The sequence below is a fragment of the Nymphalis io genome, chromosome 4 (genome assembly GCF_905147045.1).
Source record: "Nymphalis io chromosome 4, ilAglIoxx1.1, whole genome shotgun sequence".
Lineage (NCBI taxonomy): Eukaryota > Metazoa > Arthropoda > Insecta > Lepidoptera > Nymphalidae > Nymphalis > Nymphalis io.
The window spans coordinates 567631-584465 of NC_065891.1; the positions used below are offsets into that span (position 1 = coordinate 567631).

The 16835-nt window shown below is 33.5% G+C and overlaps 2 protein-coding genes across 2 annotated transcripts in view; both read right to left on the minus strand.

The window, feature by feature from the left end:
* The window catches only part of LOC126781672 (uncharacterized), a 37901-nt gene extending 27591 nt beyond the window's left edge, over positions 1-10310 (minus strand). The window contains exon 1 of the mRNA XM_050506631.1: positions 10023-10310. The gene's annotated coding sequence lies outside the window, so the exon portion shown is untranslated. The remainder of the gene's footprint in view (positions 1-10022) is intronic.
* LOC126781668 (uncharacterized) overlaps positions 1-16835 on the minus strand; it is a 396382-nt gene that overhangs the window by 279593 nt on the left and 99954 nt on the right. The gene's annotated exons all lie outside the window — the stretch shown is intronic.

The window sequence follows — 16835 nt, forward strand, 5'->3', positions numbered from 1 at the left end:
CAATAAAACATAAACGAAATTATGTAAATAACATAATTGTCAAATGACAAAATTACAATTAATTACACAGGTGGTAGAGCGTAGTGTAATATCTTAATTATATTCTACCGTCAAATATTGTGGTCCACTTTAGCGGGTGAGTGAGACATTGATTACAAGCACGTGGACATTACAACTTAAATCCCTTGATTGTTGGTTTTGACCATCAGGTCAGGACTATTTGCACCCTACAACGAATAAAAATATAAAAATAAAATCATTTAGATACAATAAAATATATTTTATAGAAATCGATTGAAAGTTGATCCTTTAAAATTTTAACACATTTTCGTGTCGTTTCGTATTCGAAGGCGCCTTAACTATTGGTGATGACCCGGTAGTAGGCAAGCGATCCTGTGACGTCACACAATGGCGATGATGGAACCGCTGGTTTTTTGTAGATATACCCTCCCGACCTCCGTTTTCCCTACCACCTACAATATGGGTACCTTGAGTCTAGGGTGAATCTTCTAGGCAAGCGCGCTCCATCTTAGACTTTATCATCACTTTCCATCAGGTGTGATAACAGTCAAGCTCTAGCTTAAATATTTAAAAAAAAAGATATTCTGGCAATCGGCCAAGACTCTTATATTTTTTTTACATTAAATGTAAACCTGTAAACGTAACTTGAGGCTGTTTAGTTAAACACTGATTCCTCTCTTGATTGAAAGAAGAACGAAATAAGACACAGTTTTGTTTAACAAATCACCCGCAAAAGGCCGCAAATTATTAAAGTTTTAAATAAGTATATAATGTATAATTCTGCTTCTTATGCTTTTCTTAAGTCATTTTTATTCTCTCCCGGGTGTGCTGGAAGAAATACCTTCTCGAAACGTGCGTTTTATACGTTTTATAATTTTCTTTTGACGTAATTGTATCTGTATATAATTAATGGTACGGTTATTAGTGTTTCATAGAAAATATGGAATTGATCATTCGTTCAATATTACTCAGTTTCTGGTCTGTTTTTCTCGTGGAAATCTACATTACAAACCGGCGGTAACTTTAAATATAATCTATTTTTTAAATGAAAATTTATATGTGCTTGCCTGATCCTACTTGAATTAAATACATTTTAATTTTGAATAAATAAATATTCCATGACATTAACTGGACAGCTCAACAATACTATTAATTACAAAACGTTTTTGACTTGCTTTAATTAACTACACAATCATTTTGAATTTAATCATGTTTCGATAACAACGTGAAACGCCATATTTTCTCAATTTGACATTCACACACATTATTACTGGTGGTAGGGCTTTGTGCAAGCTCGTCTGGGTAGGTACCACCCACTCATCAGATATTCTACCGCAAAACAGCAATACTTGATATTGTTGTGTTCCGGTTTGAAGGGTGAGTGAGCCAGTGTAATTACAGGCACAAGGGACATAAAATCTTAGTTCCCAAGGTTGGTGGCGCATTGGATATGTAAGCGATGGTTGACATTTCTTACAATGCCAATGTCTAAGAGCGTTGGTGACCACTTACCATCAGGTGGCCCATATGCTCGTCCGCTTTCCTTTTCTAAAAAAAAAAAAAAAAAAAAAAAAAAAATTACGTCACAGCCAAAGACTAAAATGAATGATGACCGTTGAACATATTTTATGAATTTAATAATTAAATTAATAACATGGCAACGTTTGAGAATATTATTAGAATCGTTATATAACATAATGTTAATAAGATAAATTAAAAGCTAAAAATAGTTTTTATAATTTGTTATCTTATCTTTCGTTTCACAAAATAATAAAAAATATTTTTTTCTCATTGTTACGTCATATTTTTATGTTAATTTTAATAATAAAATTAAATATCATCTATTGTTCGTTACTTAGAGAAACATTAATTCTTATGCAACTCATTCAGTAACTTGCATAGTAATGCGACTACCATGTCATGTCATTTCAAGGTCAAAGTTGTTAGTTTTTAGTCCGCTTTTGAAATAGTCTGTACATTAATGCACTTATTTTAAAATAATAGATAATTAAAGTCACCAAAAAATCGTTTAAGGAGTAAGTAATTGAACTAGGAAGGAAGAGTTGACTGCAACAAAAAATACTGCTTCAAAGCTGCTATTTTGCAGCTGACGTGCAGCTGTAATGGAGGATGTTTATGTACCAGAAGATGTAAGTACTACATTATAAAGGTAAGAAGCAGCACAGAGCACCGTTACCGCAGTCCGCAGCGGTGACGCTTTTCTACTTTTCAATCAAGGTTAAAGCAATTATGTTTTTGTGTATCACGTGAAATGTGGTTGACTTTCGTATCGTTGGTGATAACGCGCTCGCATTACATATCAAAATATTATTATACCACAATAAATATTGTTTTTAATTCTGTAATCATCGCAATCAATGTATAGTTTACGATAAATGCTATTTTATATTGAAGATAATAATTGTCACTAATATTTATAACATTTTGAGTTTTAGAAGAAACGATTCAATTCTTTCTTGACAATAGAACTTTTGTTAAGACATTTTTCGGTTCTCGTAAATTCAGTATTAACAATTGACAAAAGAATAAATTTTATGCCCGGTTTTTTATGTATGGAGTTGCAAATATAGTTATAAGTAGTACCGACATTTTTCAAGGAATCTAACATAAAAAAAAACACGATACCTATCAATGCAAAATATTGAAGTAACACGGAATAACCTTAGTCATAAAAAACTTACATAATAAACGATAATTACATATCTATAGGAATAAATATAAGTAAAATATAAGTGAGCTGGGCCTGACTCCTCTCCATTTTTGGAGGGGCAGTTTTGAAGCTTATTCCACCACGCTGCTCCTATGCGGGTTGGTGGAATACACATGTGGCAGAATTTCAGTGAAATTATACATATGCAGTGGCACCTCCACGATGTTTTCCTTCACCGTCAAGCACGAAGTGAATTATAAACGCAAATTAAACACATGAAAATGCAGTGGTGCTTGCCACGGTTTGAAGCCACGATCATCGGTTAAGATTCACGCGTTCTAACCTGGACCACGCGGCTTTTTTTTTTGACAACGCATAACAGGGGACATTAGCTTATCATAAATGAAAAAAACATTTATTGTAGTTTAATAAATATGCTTATACTTATATTGTTTTAATCGCATATTTTATTCAAGTTATTATGTATAAGTACAAAATTATTTGCGATCAATATTACGATATATTTTAAGAATTGTGGAGACTGATGACCTCCTAGCCGATTTCGATCACGGCGCCCATTTCCAAAGAAAACTAGTCAACTGCGCAGGGCATATTACAATGTAAAGGTTTTTACGCAACCAAACATTTCACCCCCATAACCCGGAGAATAAATCTGCTTTATACAATAGAGGAATAGTTTTAAGGCTTCCTCGTATCAATTAGACTTCTTACTATTTAGCAATTAATTGAACGAGGTTAGCCTTTCAGTACTTTCACATAATATACGTGAAAGTATACACTCCGTTGTTATCGTACGATTAAATATTATACAGTTAAAAATCAAGACGTGACATGCGCCAATAGCGCAATGGTTAGATTCAGTCTAGCAATGTATTAGTAGCAGGTTCGATCCTGATCCCTTTGACTATTATCCACTTCTAAAACAAGTTTTATGCTTAATTGGAGGCTAAATATCATTAGTCATTCTTTATATAAATAAAAGCATTACTAGTCGAGATGGCATAGCCTACGGCTAATGAATCACACATAACCTTCACCCCAGGACCCGGATATCTACTGAAGACTTATGGATGAAGATGCATGGAAATAACCATAAGGACAAAAACGTGCACGAGGAAGGGCTTAGGACTTAGAAGACAGGAGGGGGAGGTTAAGGTTATTTTCTTTATGACAATCCCGTCCCAGAAGTACTTTCGTCAACAATGTAGACTCAGCAAAAGATGAGGTTAAGGTATAACAAATAGACATACTATAAAAACTACAAGAACCTGTGTATAAACGATGTTATCGAATATGGAAAAAACGTTTAAAAACATTCCCAATTATTTTCTTTGAATACAAATTATTCTGCTAAATTTGGTTTAAATCAACAATATTCCAATCGATACTGTTATTATAAATGCTATAGGCATTTAAATTAAAGGTTACGCTTTCACGACTACACAATAATTTTGATGAAATTTGGTAAGAAGCCAGCTGAACCACAAGATATTACTTAGATATGCTACTTTTTATACCTAGCACCTGCGCCACCTGCCCCCTAAACCGCGGACAAAAACTAGTCTTTAAACTAAATTTAACCCAAATCTATACCAGTTACATATCCTGTATTATTTAATAAATTCATGCGAAAGATATCTAACTCCCTTCCCTCGAAATTTAAAACGTATTCGTATTATTCGCACACAGAAAATTAATCTTATTAATATGCAACATTTAACTATACACTTATTAGCATAAATCGAGTTCTATAAATTTTTCAATTCGTCGAAGTTAGTTGACAATTTTGACACAACTCAATGTCAAGTTGAAAACTGCTTCCGCAGGTTATCTAGGACTCCTAGTTTCTAGTAAACTTTCTCCATAAAAATGACATACGACTCCTCACATGGACCAACGCGCAACGGTCCGGACGGAATTTTTTGCTTGACGCTTCATAACCCACATTACGTTTGCTCTACCGTGTAAATAGAAATTCGTTTATGATGACTTGTGAAATGTTGCCAGTTATTTATTAGCTACATTTACGTATATGTAATATATACTGAAACATCTACAAATTTATTAAAAACAAACGTGTCACATCATGTAAGTAAATAACAACCTGAGAATGATCCACTGCCGGGATCAGACAATGCTGATTAGAATGGATAGTGTGAAACGATTATTAAAAAATAAGGCAAACATTGTTCGATAAAAGATCATATTATATTTATATAGATGATAAAAAAAGCATATAATTGGTATGCGTTGAATTTTATACAAGATAAATAATAACAATTACATTGTATTTAATTAACAAAGAACACCTATGTAATTTATTTGTCGGAAAATACCGATTTTCTTGTCTTTCCTAACTGGTATATTAAAGCTTCAATTAATCTCGTATAACGTCGATGCGATTTCAAACGGAATTTCTGTTATTTGTTTACTTTTATAAATATTCATCTGTGAAAATAATAAAATTTCACATATTGACATTCCTTTAGACATACTTTTTGTATGTAAATTATGATTACTACACGAATAAATGTAGGAAATCGCGTCATCTTATAGATCAGCATATTTTTACCGTTCAAATTTCAATATATCAAATGACAATACATTTGCTTGTAAACAACATGACTTTACCTAGAACCTTTACAACATTGTATTTACACAAACAAAACATTCAAAAAAATTCAGAGATTAAAACAATTTTGCAGCCGTAATCATAATATTATTGTGTTGAACAAAATAATTGTTGCTAGATTCAATATTACTTTCGACTTCGTAATGGAAATCGAGGTTGAAATTTTTAACCGACCCAAAAAAATGGGAGTTTTTTTCTACATTTAATAACACGATCCACGATTATAACGTTTTCAATCTCTGCGGCCCCGTTTCAAAATTCACTAATTATAAAATTAATAGCACTGCTAACTTTGTAACAGCCATATTAACCAAATCCCAGTACAATAAAGCTTGCTGTTGATATATTAAAATCCGCGTTGGTTAAAAGTATAATATATATATACGTTCTATATATATATATACGTTCGTGAGTAAATTAGCTACAACTTACGCTTGTTGCTGATCCGAAGACACGCAGGAATTATGCCATCGTGCCTCAGAAAGAGTGCAGTCGGAAACACAAAGGATTCTTTTATTTTAAATATTTTATAGGTAGGTAACGTGTGCTGACACGTGATTTAAACGATATATATATTTTTGAGGACAACGAGGAATGTGATCGCGTGGCCCTTTAAGCTCAATTTTTCTACCACTACCACAGGCTCTATGTCGTGATTGTGTCATGCATAATTAAAGATTTAAAAAAAAAAAACAATTTTGATTCACTTACATTAAAACCCAGCTTTCAGGTCTAAAAACAACTTTTCGTCCAACGCTCGGCAGTCCACGTTCGTTTTCATAATAGGGAAAGGCTCTCCACATCCCAGTTTTTGTATTGGTACCCAAACAAGCTAGTTACGTCACTGCTCGAAAAGCACGAATAACCATTGGTACCGCACCAAATATTCGTATTGCCTTCCCAACGAACTATAAAAGCGAGCAATAGATAATACACCTGTGCACACACTTTTGCCTTATCTCTTGCGCAGTATAAAAAATGGAGACCGTGGCCGAAATATTATACAAAGATATTTGCAGCCGCATACACTACTAGATACTAGACAACCAAGACAATTAAACTGTAAAATTGTTAAAATTAATATGTTATAAAACTCCCACTAGTTTCTTTCGGCGGTTTTTCTAGGTCTATTAACTAGGTCAGGGAGTCAATTCTACCAACAAATTGTCACTTTGTCACAATCGAATCGAAGCGCTATCGTTGCCGTTTATCCGTTTTTCTATTCTTTGATTTAATTAAGGTTTTTACACAACTTCTTTATATGTTAACATCATATCGGCTCGGTTCCGATCCGGTGGTATATTTTTTCACAAACATTAAGCAAGTGTAACGCTTCTATATGTATCGAATAAAGTTTTGTTGAATTTAACTGATATACAAAACTTTTTGAATCAAATCAATAAACAGATTTCTTGGGAACAAACAGACTCATATTCAACGAAAAGAAAATTGCGGACACGAACCGATAACAAAATAATTCCAACTACTTGTCAATTTTGTCGGTAATATTTTTAAATTACTGTGCAACTATTTTAAATTACTGCATAACTAGTTTTACCTGCGGCTTTTCTTCATAATTCAGAATTACTAATTTCCAATTTGAAGGCCTATGTTATTTCTTCAAATATATAATGATTATAAATTGGGGGTGAAGGCCTCTAATTAATCACTACCTTACCTACCTTAAGGGTTCCATTTTTAAAATCCTTCCTTAATGCTAGCGTACTGTGTAAAAGGAACCCATATGCAAAATTTGCATGGTGCTAGCCCTAGTAGATTGGACTGTGCGCTGATGTACTAGTCAGTCAGTTAATTTTATATATATATATTACTATTCTCTTGTAATTATTCAGTATTCGTCACTACAAGATGATTTGCATCACGACGCTCTTTGTGTGCATAATTCAATGTAAATTCGGAAATATAAAGACAAAGAAGAGATGAGGTTGCTCTAATTTACTTTTATCGAAACAATAAAAATAACAATTGAATATTTAATTCCTCGTATATAAAAAGTAGCTTGAATCCGTATATCCGACTACATTTTGTATATAAGACATATATATACCCTTACAATCTGTCTCATTAATTTCATGGCATATCTACTAATAACTAGGTCATTATTTGCTTTTTCTTTCATACGTGATTCTGCCTGAAGTTCTATTAAGGATTCGTAATACCTAAATCCGTTGAATGAGGATATGCCGATCTATAATACTACTACGCTTTTAATAGACATCAGGTTCGCACATACACACGACTGTCAATTGTTTTCTTAATATTAGTTTTAAGCTTATGTGGTAACGTGAGGTATTGTTTAGTAAAGATTTATTTATTGTTCCCACTAAGTAACCGGCTGATTATTTTCAAAATTCCGACAATCGCATTACTCACCTCTGACAATTATATTATTGTCCTTTAGAAGCGGGTATGGAACGGGGGCAATGAAATTGTTGCGATTACGTCACACCGCAGCATTGATCACAAATAATGAAGAACAATTACGAATGTTTTTTAAACTATGCGTATAATTTAATTGAACTGTATTTTAGAATAAACAAACGAAATTAAAAAGTGAATATAGTTAGATATTTTAAACAACAAATCAAAATACTATGTGATAATTTTATTAAATGTACCTCTTACTATTATATATTATTGTTTTATTTTACTTAATACTTTAAGTATTCACGCGAAGAACAATCCAAAAATATATTTGTAAAATATACAAAATTTGTTTTTATATAATAAAATATTTAAAAAAAAACTACGAAGGCCCTCTAAGAAGATAAGCTCTAAACCTTCTCCATAAAAGGGAGAGGAGGCCTTAGCCCAGCTGTGGGACATTAACAGGCTGTTACTGTATTATACTTTGTTACGTGTTTAACATTTACAATTATTTTGTTTACATCTGTAATCTTATACAATATTGTCATAATATAAAAACTACAATGTGACAATACTTTCAGGTATATTGTTTAATTTTTTCATTTTAGATTAACTTATTTACCGTTGGTCTAATTAATAATTACATGCCATATGTTAGTCATATTCTCTTTATATATATATTAAATAGTGAGTTTAATTACCTTATCAACCACTTCCTGCATTCATTATTATTTGACCGGAAGTCATGTTTTAAAGGTCTAATGAATTTAATTGAGTATATATATATGATGACTCTATATTTAATATGATGTTTACTTTTAAAATTACTTGTATATAGATTTTATATGTAAAGATTTTATAAGTTTATCTATAGCCAAACCTATTGAGGCTGAAAAGCTGTAATTTGGAACAATGGTTAATTTTAAAAACAAAATGTTTAAAAGTAGTTCCTTTGAAAGAATAGCTGCAAGAAACCAATTATCGCACACATAATATAGGAGTGTTAATCATGCATTTCAATGGCTATAAGGCATCGCAAACATCGAAGGGGAAACCTGCATGTGTCTAATTTCACTGAAATTCTGCCACATGTGTATGCCTTAGCCCAGCAGTGGGTCATTCACAGTTACTTTATATATATATATGTACTAAACAGGTTACTTAATTTTTTACTTTAAGGAACTACTAAAACTTAAGCATCACTAAATGTTTATGTGCTAATTTGTTTGTATAATTTGTCTTGGAATGGAACTTGCTTGTATAATTTGACTGAAATTCTGCCACATGTATATCTACCAACCCTTCTCCTCGAAGGGTAAAACCTTAGCCCAGCAATGGAACATTTACAGGCTGTTATTGAAAGCAAGGAAGATATGGACTGTGTCCAGTAAAGTAGTAATACCAAACATATGGATGTTTGGTATTACTTGATATGTAACATTTTGCTGAAAATATGACTTGAAGGTAAAGTAAGAGTATGACATATTGCACAATCCTCAAATTAATGAAATAATGACTAAAGTATATCGAGTCAATACAATTGTACAAATACTACTTATCATGCACCAAAAACATCAAATTTAGACGATAACGATGACCTTTTCGATGAAACATAATACTCGTCCATGCAACTTATGGTAGAGGAGAGAAAAAGGATATACCCGTTATAAACAATAATAAATAAATACACTATTATGAAATTACAATAACTTTTTTAAATGGTTTCTGCAAAATAGGTGGACTTTATTTTATGGCTCTGGTATTATTTAGTTTCAAAACTTTATTCAACTATCAATAAAGTATATAAAACAAAAAGATTAATTTTATCTCCATTTATTGTTTTATTTGGATTATCTGTATTAGTTCAATAAAACTTTCTAATCGGCTTCCATTAGATATTAATTCTCATAATAAATACTTCATATGTATTATAGTAGTTACAATCTGCATTTTAGAATAATTTGAATGCTTTACATACATACATTAGCCAATATCTATCTCAAAATAAAGTGTACTTATCTTCCTTACCACAAATGGAAAATATAACAGACAGAATAAAATTGTATTATTGAAGCAAAACTTACTTTCATTACATACTTTGATTGAAAAAACTCGTGTCAATTTTTTAAATGTACTTTCAGTGCATTGTAATACTTGAAATAAAGTTTCTTGCTACTTATTCGGTGTCTAATTTGTAATAAAAACATGTGTGCAGCATGAAATATATGCCAAGGTAAAATCGGCGAATTTTAAATATTAATGAAATACAATTAAACAAAGGGTACTTACCGTTTCAAGAAATATGTTTCCCATATAAGCGTCGTTGCGAAATAAGTTTAAAACACCATCTCGATAAAATTATTTTGAATAAACGTATATTCTGTTTATTGTTTTATAACTTTTTTTTATTATAACTTCAATTAATACACATTTCTTTTCTTAGTAAAAATATATTTATAAGAAATTAATACTATCGCGTTCACAAAATATAAGAAATCAGAACACTGAAATTTTAAGAGATGACACTGATATGTATCTCTTGAGTACTAAATGCTAACTGTTTCTGTTTCCATAACCTCTTTGTTATTTCTCTCTCATATGTTTTCATTTATCCTTGTTGCACATTTAATGTCAGCAGTCAGTTCAAAAACTTTTTAACGTAGCATGGTTACATTGACGTTTGTGTTTTGAAGTTTCTAGAGATGTGGAATGTAGTGATTATAAAATGGAATAAAAAAATCGACTGAATCTTACCGAGATTATTTTAATAAAGCAATATCAATTTAGACTAAAATAATAAAAAAATAAACAATATGAAATAGTTATATTAGTCATCATTTATCTCTTCTACAGAAGAATAGCCTGACAAATTTCTTAGTTCCTTACTTTTGTGAATGATTATTTGCGCGTAAACGACACAGTTCATTATAATATTTCTTTTCCAGTCATGGATATTGTAATTATTATAATATAGCGTCATAGACATACGTATATTTGAAGTTATTAACAATTATAATTATTGAGACAAATTATAAAACAAATAATCGATTTTGCTCTTGTCGATTTGATTTAGCCTATCTAAATTCTGTCGTACCAATTTAGGCATCAAGTATGTTTCTTAATTACTTATATTTTTTAAGTTTGAAGGATACATACACATAATTAAAAACTGTATATACATTAAATGAATTTTATATTAAATGGCCAATTGTAAATGAAAATATATAATATAGATCATCCATATTATTGTATTTTTTCTTCAAATAGTGTTTGACAATTAATGAAAAATGTATGTACTATAAAAATCGATTAAGTCGATAAATAATAGGCTTTAATAATATGTTATTTTATGAATTTAAAAATTAACACATTTATTTTTAAAGTGTTTTTAAAATAAATAAAAGGAAAATTGCGATATAGTTTTTGTCTTAACAAATACAAATCTAAAGACAATGTAGACAAGTAAGCAAGAAAACATAATCTTGCAATGTATGTATGTCGGGATGGAATCTTGCAACTCAATTTTGAAGCAGATATCTTCAACCGATTGAGCTGAAATTTTGTATACACGTTTAGTTTGGATGACAATGCATAGTTAGCTGTGTTACGTCATTCTAAATCTAACATGGCGGAACACCGAAGATAGCGGACTAGTTATTTTTAATGCACTCCTACAATATGGGTTTTAAATGAAAGGACTTGCTGGGAATTCGATTGCGAGTTTGTTGTTCCTATCCATAAACTTTGTAGCTCCAATCCGTCTGAAATTTTGGGGTACTGGGTTTTTTGGAGTCCTCGATTATGATATTGAGGTCGAATTTGTCGAGTCTGTAGCATCGATTGGTTAACTTTGTAATGTGTAATTTGTGGTCAATAACAATGAACATGAAAACATCATACAATGTCCAGCTATAACTAAAAAGTACAAAATAAATTAAAAGTAAAAGAACTTTTTTAAAAACAAGTTTTGATTTAAATGCGCTAAAAAGAGTAAAAGATACTTTACTTTAAAACTTCTACTATCAGCTTATAATGTCTAATGACAACACAATTTATATGATATAAAGAGAGATTTTCGCGAGATTTACCCGTGTAGGTAAAAAGTTTATTTTATTCTTATAGTTATATAAAAAAGTTATATATATATATAATATAACTTTTTTATATTACTATAAGAATATAAAAAAGTTTTTTAATTTTAATTTATTTATGACCATACTGATATCATTTCATATGATAAACGTAATTAGCAACACTGTAAAGAACTTCTAATCTTAATAATAACTTGCCATTAATTAAGGGTTTTTTGGCATACCTTACTTACTCCTTACTACCTTACTCTTCACCATTGCTCTCTGATGTGTTTGCCTATATATTTATGTACTTCGTGGTCCTGGTGGTCAGTATTTCAAGGACTTGTTTAAAAGACACCTAAAAGCTTGTGACATTGACATAGAATGTTGGGAGGAGATCGCTTCCCAAAGGGCATATTGGCGCTCTACCATCTACACAAAGATCAAGACGTTTGAGGAAAACCGCCTTCACGCACTAGACGAAAGCACCAGTTAAGAAAAGAGAGACCTAAGAGACATTATACACATACAACCCTGCGGGCCAACTGATTTGTAACACGTGTCGTAGGGTTTTTAAAACAAATTTGGTCTAGCGAGCCACATTAGGGCTCATGCTAGAAATAACAATTAATTTCTAGGGTCGCCGTCATCGAAATCGATGAGGAGGACTATATAAATATGCTATATATTATTAAAAATAACGAGGAAAATATGTTTAATTTATTAACTAAACTGTATATTTTAATTTATTGGTATTGTTTAATTTTATATTTTTTTTAATAACCATCAATTTCAATGATCACTTTTCAAGCCAAGATTTCATATGCCTTAGGGATCACATTCCAGTATCAGTCGGAGGATGTGCTCAGGATCCTTGCGAAGAGTGTGGCCGATCATATTCCACTTCGAACGTTTAATATGAATGTATATTAGTAATTCGTCTCAAATCTGTAATGGTGGGCCTTCCATTAGACCTGGTCTCTTCTTTTATAGGGTAGGTTTAGTTGTAGGCGGACGAACATACGAGCCACTTGATGCTAAGCGGTCACCAACGCCCATAGAAATTGGCCTTGTAAGAAATGTTAACCATCGCTTATACTGCCAATGCGCCACCAACCTTGGGTACTTAGATGTAATGTCCCTTGAACCTGTGATAACACTAGCTCACTCACCCTTCAAACTGGAACACAACTATACCAAGTACTGCTGTTTTGGGTGGTACCTACCCAGACGAGCTTGCACACAGCCCTACCACCAGTAAGTCTTGTTTACTTTGATCTTCTTTGTGTTAATTCTGAGTTATATCTCTCTGCTTTTTTACGGTCATCAGATATTTGTTGTCAAGAATAATAACAGCCCTTCAAGAAAGTCCCATACACATTCCCAATGAATGAAGATGCCATCTGGACTCTATGACGTCAAATGCAAACCAACATTTATATTGCAAGTAAATACTATATCGCGATCAATTTTTAATCCTGAAACTTAGATTGTCATGCTGCCTGATAACAAACACGCAGGGACATTAAAATACATTAAAGATAAGATACACTAAAGGCAGGGATAACACGCCTTTTATAAATACAAATACAAAAAAAAATAAAGTAAAATGTTATCAGGTTTTTATTTTGTAGTTTTAATTCGTCGCCTTTAATAAACATCGCTGCAAAAATGTTTTCTTATAATATTGCTTTTTAAATAATAAAATAATAGTAAACAAGATATAAGTAAGCCCATAAATGTCTGACTTGTGATCTTATTGCACCACGCTGCTCCGTAACTTCGATGGATAACCAAGTGGTAGAATATCATCCGAAACTTGCAGGTTTCTTAACCAGGTTTTCGACTAAGGTTGAGTACGAAATTAAACACAAATGTGCTACTAAACCAAATTTGAACGTGAGACTTTCGATTAAGATTCTCTGTTTTCTCTACCGGGACTTCTAGACTCTTATAGAACATCTAGTACCTTTAGCGCACTCCTTGCACATAATACATTAAATATTTTACGCTTATTTATATAATTGAATAAGTAGTTTCGGCACACAAGCATCTGGTGTGGTTACACCCATCCAGTATAAGAGTGTAATAATACTTGATCATATTTTGCCCAAATCTACAGAGCAGGTATTTTTATCCGGACTTAGAGATCCAAAGTCAAAGGACAATTAAGGCCCTCCATTCCGAAGCGATTACAGTAAAATTATATTATTTTTGAACGGGTGAGGCGGACCCTTAGGCTCTCCTGTAAAATTTACTTACATATATGCCTCTTTAAGTAGGGACTCCTCGACATAATATTACTATGTGTACCGTACCATAACAGCCTGTGAATGTCCCACTGCTGGGCTAAAGGCCTCCTCTCCTCTTTTTGAGGAGAAGGTTTGGAGCTTATTCCACCACGCTGCTCCAATGCGGGTTGGTAGAATTCACATGTGGCAGAACTTCAGTGAAATTAGACACATGCAGGTTTCCTCACGATGTTTTCCTTCACCGTAAAGCACGAGATGAATTATAATCACAAATTAAGCACATGAAAATTCAGTGGTGCTTGCCCGGGTTTGAACCCACGATCATCGATTACTATGTGTATTTTGTGTAAATGCAACCAAGGTGCAGAAATAATATTTCTCCTAAGTGTATGTAGAACTTTATACAAACTTAGATTCATAATATTATTAGAAAATGTTTTTCATGAGCATTATTAATTACTAATTAAATAGCACACCAAACTTTCGCAATGTATTTTAATAATTATTAATATCGGATTGCATTTTGATCATGAACATAATGTTTAATATTTTGCTCGACGACTCGAAAGAGTTGCACAAAGAGTCGAAACGAGACAAAAAAGTATGATTGTGGTAAAAACCCTATTATAACATAAAAAAGGCTTATACATTAGTTTTATGTACTCGTAATATATAATAAAATCAAATTTACGTCAGCGAAAATTTTGGCTAGTTAAAACGTTATTTGTATATAAGTTGTTTGTACATAATGGGCTGTTTGAATATATTGTTGAGTTGATTTTATTTTAAGCGATAGTATGTGTGGTAATTGAGGTTCGCTACAAAAGTACTGAATATAAAATAACTTTAGGCAGTCGATAGTTAAATCACGACAAAATACCGAATACAGAGGTCATTGATAAAATTATTGATGAAAAAACTAATCAATGCTATACAACAGTTCGTAATGTTACCTAAATTGATAACGTATATTATACTTCATATTTTATACGGCTGAATTCATTCAAAATCAATCTAATAGTTTTTGGTCAATAATGGTCGTTTAAAATCATTATATAATTTTTTTTTTGAAACAATACTACGTATTATATTTATATTTTATATTATCTAATTACGTTCAATTTTATTATGTATTTGCCGTGGAGTACCGGCTTAGAATAGTACTCCCCCAATCTCATCCCGTGGGTGTCGTAAGAGGCGACTGAGGGACGGGGAAAAGGGGGGATGGGCAGCAGCGTCCCCCCTCCCATAAACATCTTACCCCCTACTGCGCTCGCCAACACGCCTGCCCAGCGCGGCGAGTATGGGCAAACCCCTCCCTTAATGGCAGATGCGCCCAAAAAAAGGCCCCCAGTTACCGGCAAGCCCGCTAGGCCCGACCAAGGTAGCGGTCGCGGTATCGGCAGGGCAGGGGGTGCTAAGAATCACCGGTTCACGGCAGGCTACCGTATAAAACGACTGAAAATGGCAACGTATAATGGACGCTCGATGAGGCTGGACCATCACCTCGCCGAATTAGAAGTAGAGTTAAGTCATATAAACTGGCATATACTGGGGTTATCTGAAGTCCGAAGACAGGGGGAGGACACGATAACTCTAGAGTCCGGTAACTTACTCTACTTCCGCGAAGGTGATAACCTCTCCCAGGGTGGTGTCGGTTTTCTAGTCAAAAAGGATCTCATTAGCAGCATTGTGGAAATCAGTAGTGTGTCGAACCGGGTAGCGTACGTTGTCCTAAAACTTTCCGACAGGTACTCCCTGAAGGTTGTACAGGTATATGCGCCAACTTCGACATACTCTGATGATGTGGTCGAAGCGATGTACGAGGACATCGCAAAGGCCCTCAACGACACCTCGAGGGCCCACTACAATGTTGTTATGGGAGACTTTAATGCTAAAGTGGGAGTACAAGATAGCGGTGAATCGAAAGTCGGACCTTACGGCTTGGGCTGCAGAAATCACAGGGGGCAAATGCTGGTAAACTTTCTCGAAGCGCAGGGGCTTTTTTTGATGAATTCTTTCTTTCAAAAGAAGCCTCAGAGGAGGTGGACCTGGCAAAGCCCCGATAACGTGACAAGGAACGAGATAGACTTTATCATCTCGAATAAAAGGCACATATTTAGAGATGTTTCAGTGATCAACAGGTTTAATACCGGAAGTGATCACCGCTTGGTTCGAGGCACTCTAAATATCAACTTAAAAGCCGAAAGATCGAGAATGATGAGGTCTACTCTCCGACCTACCATGCTCCAAGCTGCTCAAGGCTCCGAAAAGTTCCAAATGGAACTTCAAAATCAATTCACCGCGTTGGAAACCATAAGCAGCATTGATGAGAGAACCGACACGCTGGTCAAAATACTGCAAAACACATCCCGCAAGTGTTTTCCGCCACAGAGAAGAGACAACGCACCAAAACTCTCTGCTGAGACACTCGAGCTCATGAGAAAACGACGAGAACTACCATCGTTTTTGTCAGATAAGGCCTTAAACCGAACAATAAAAACGCTGACGCGACGCGATCTCCGACGCTCCAATACCCGTGCCATCAAGGCTGCGATTGAGCAAAATCGGGGATCGAAAGTGTTCGCTCGCAAGTTTGGGAGGCCGCGTCTGACAAAACTTAAAACTGAAAATGGTGGGGTCGTTACCTCTAGGCCTGAGATTATCGGAGAAGTAGAGAGGTTTTATGGGCAGTTGTTCTCTTCAAGATCGGATAAACCCATGGGAATCAGTATTGATGACCAGCGCGCCCCTCTTATGCGCCATTACTCCGAGGA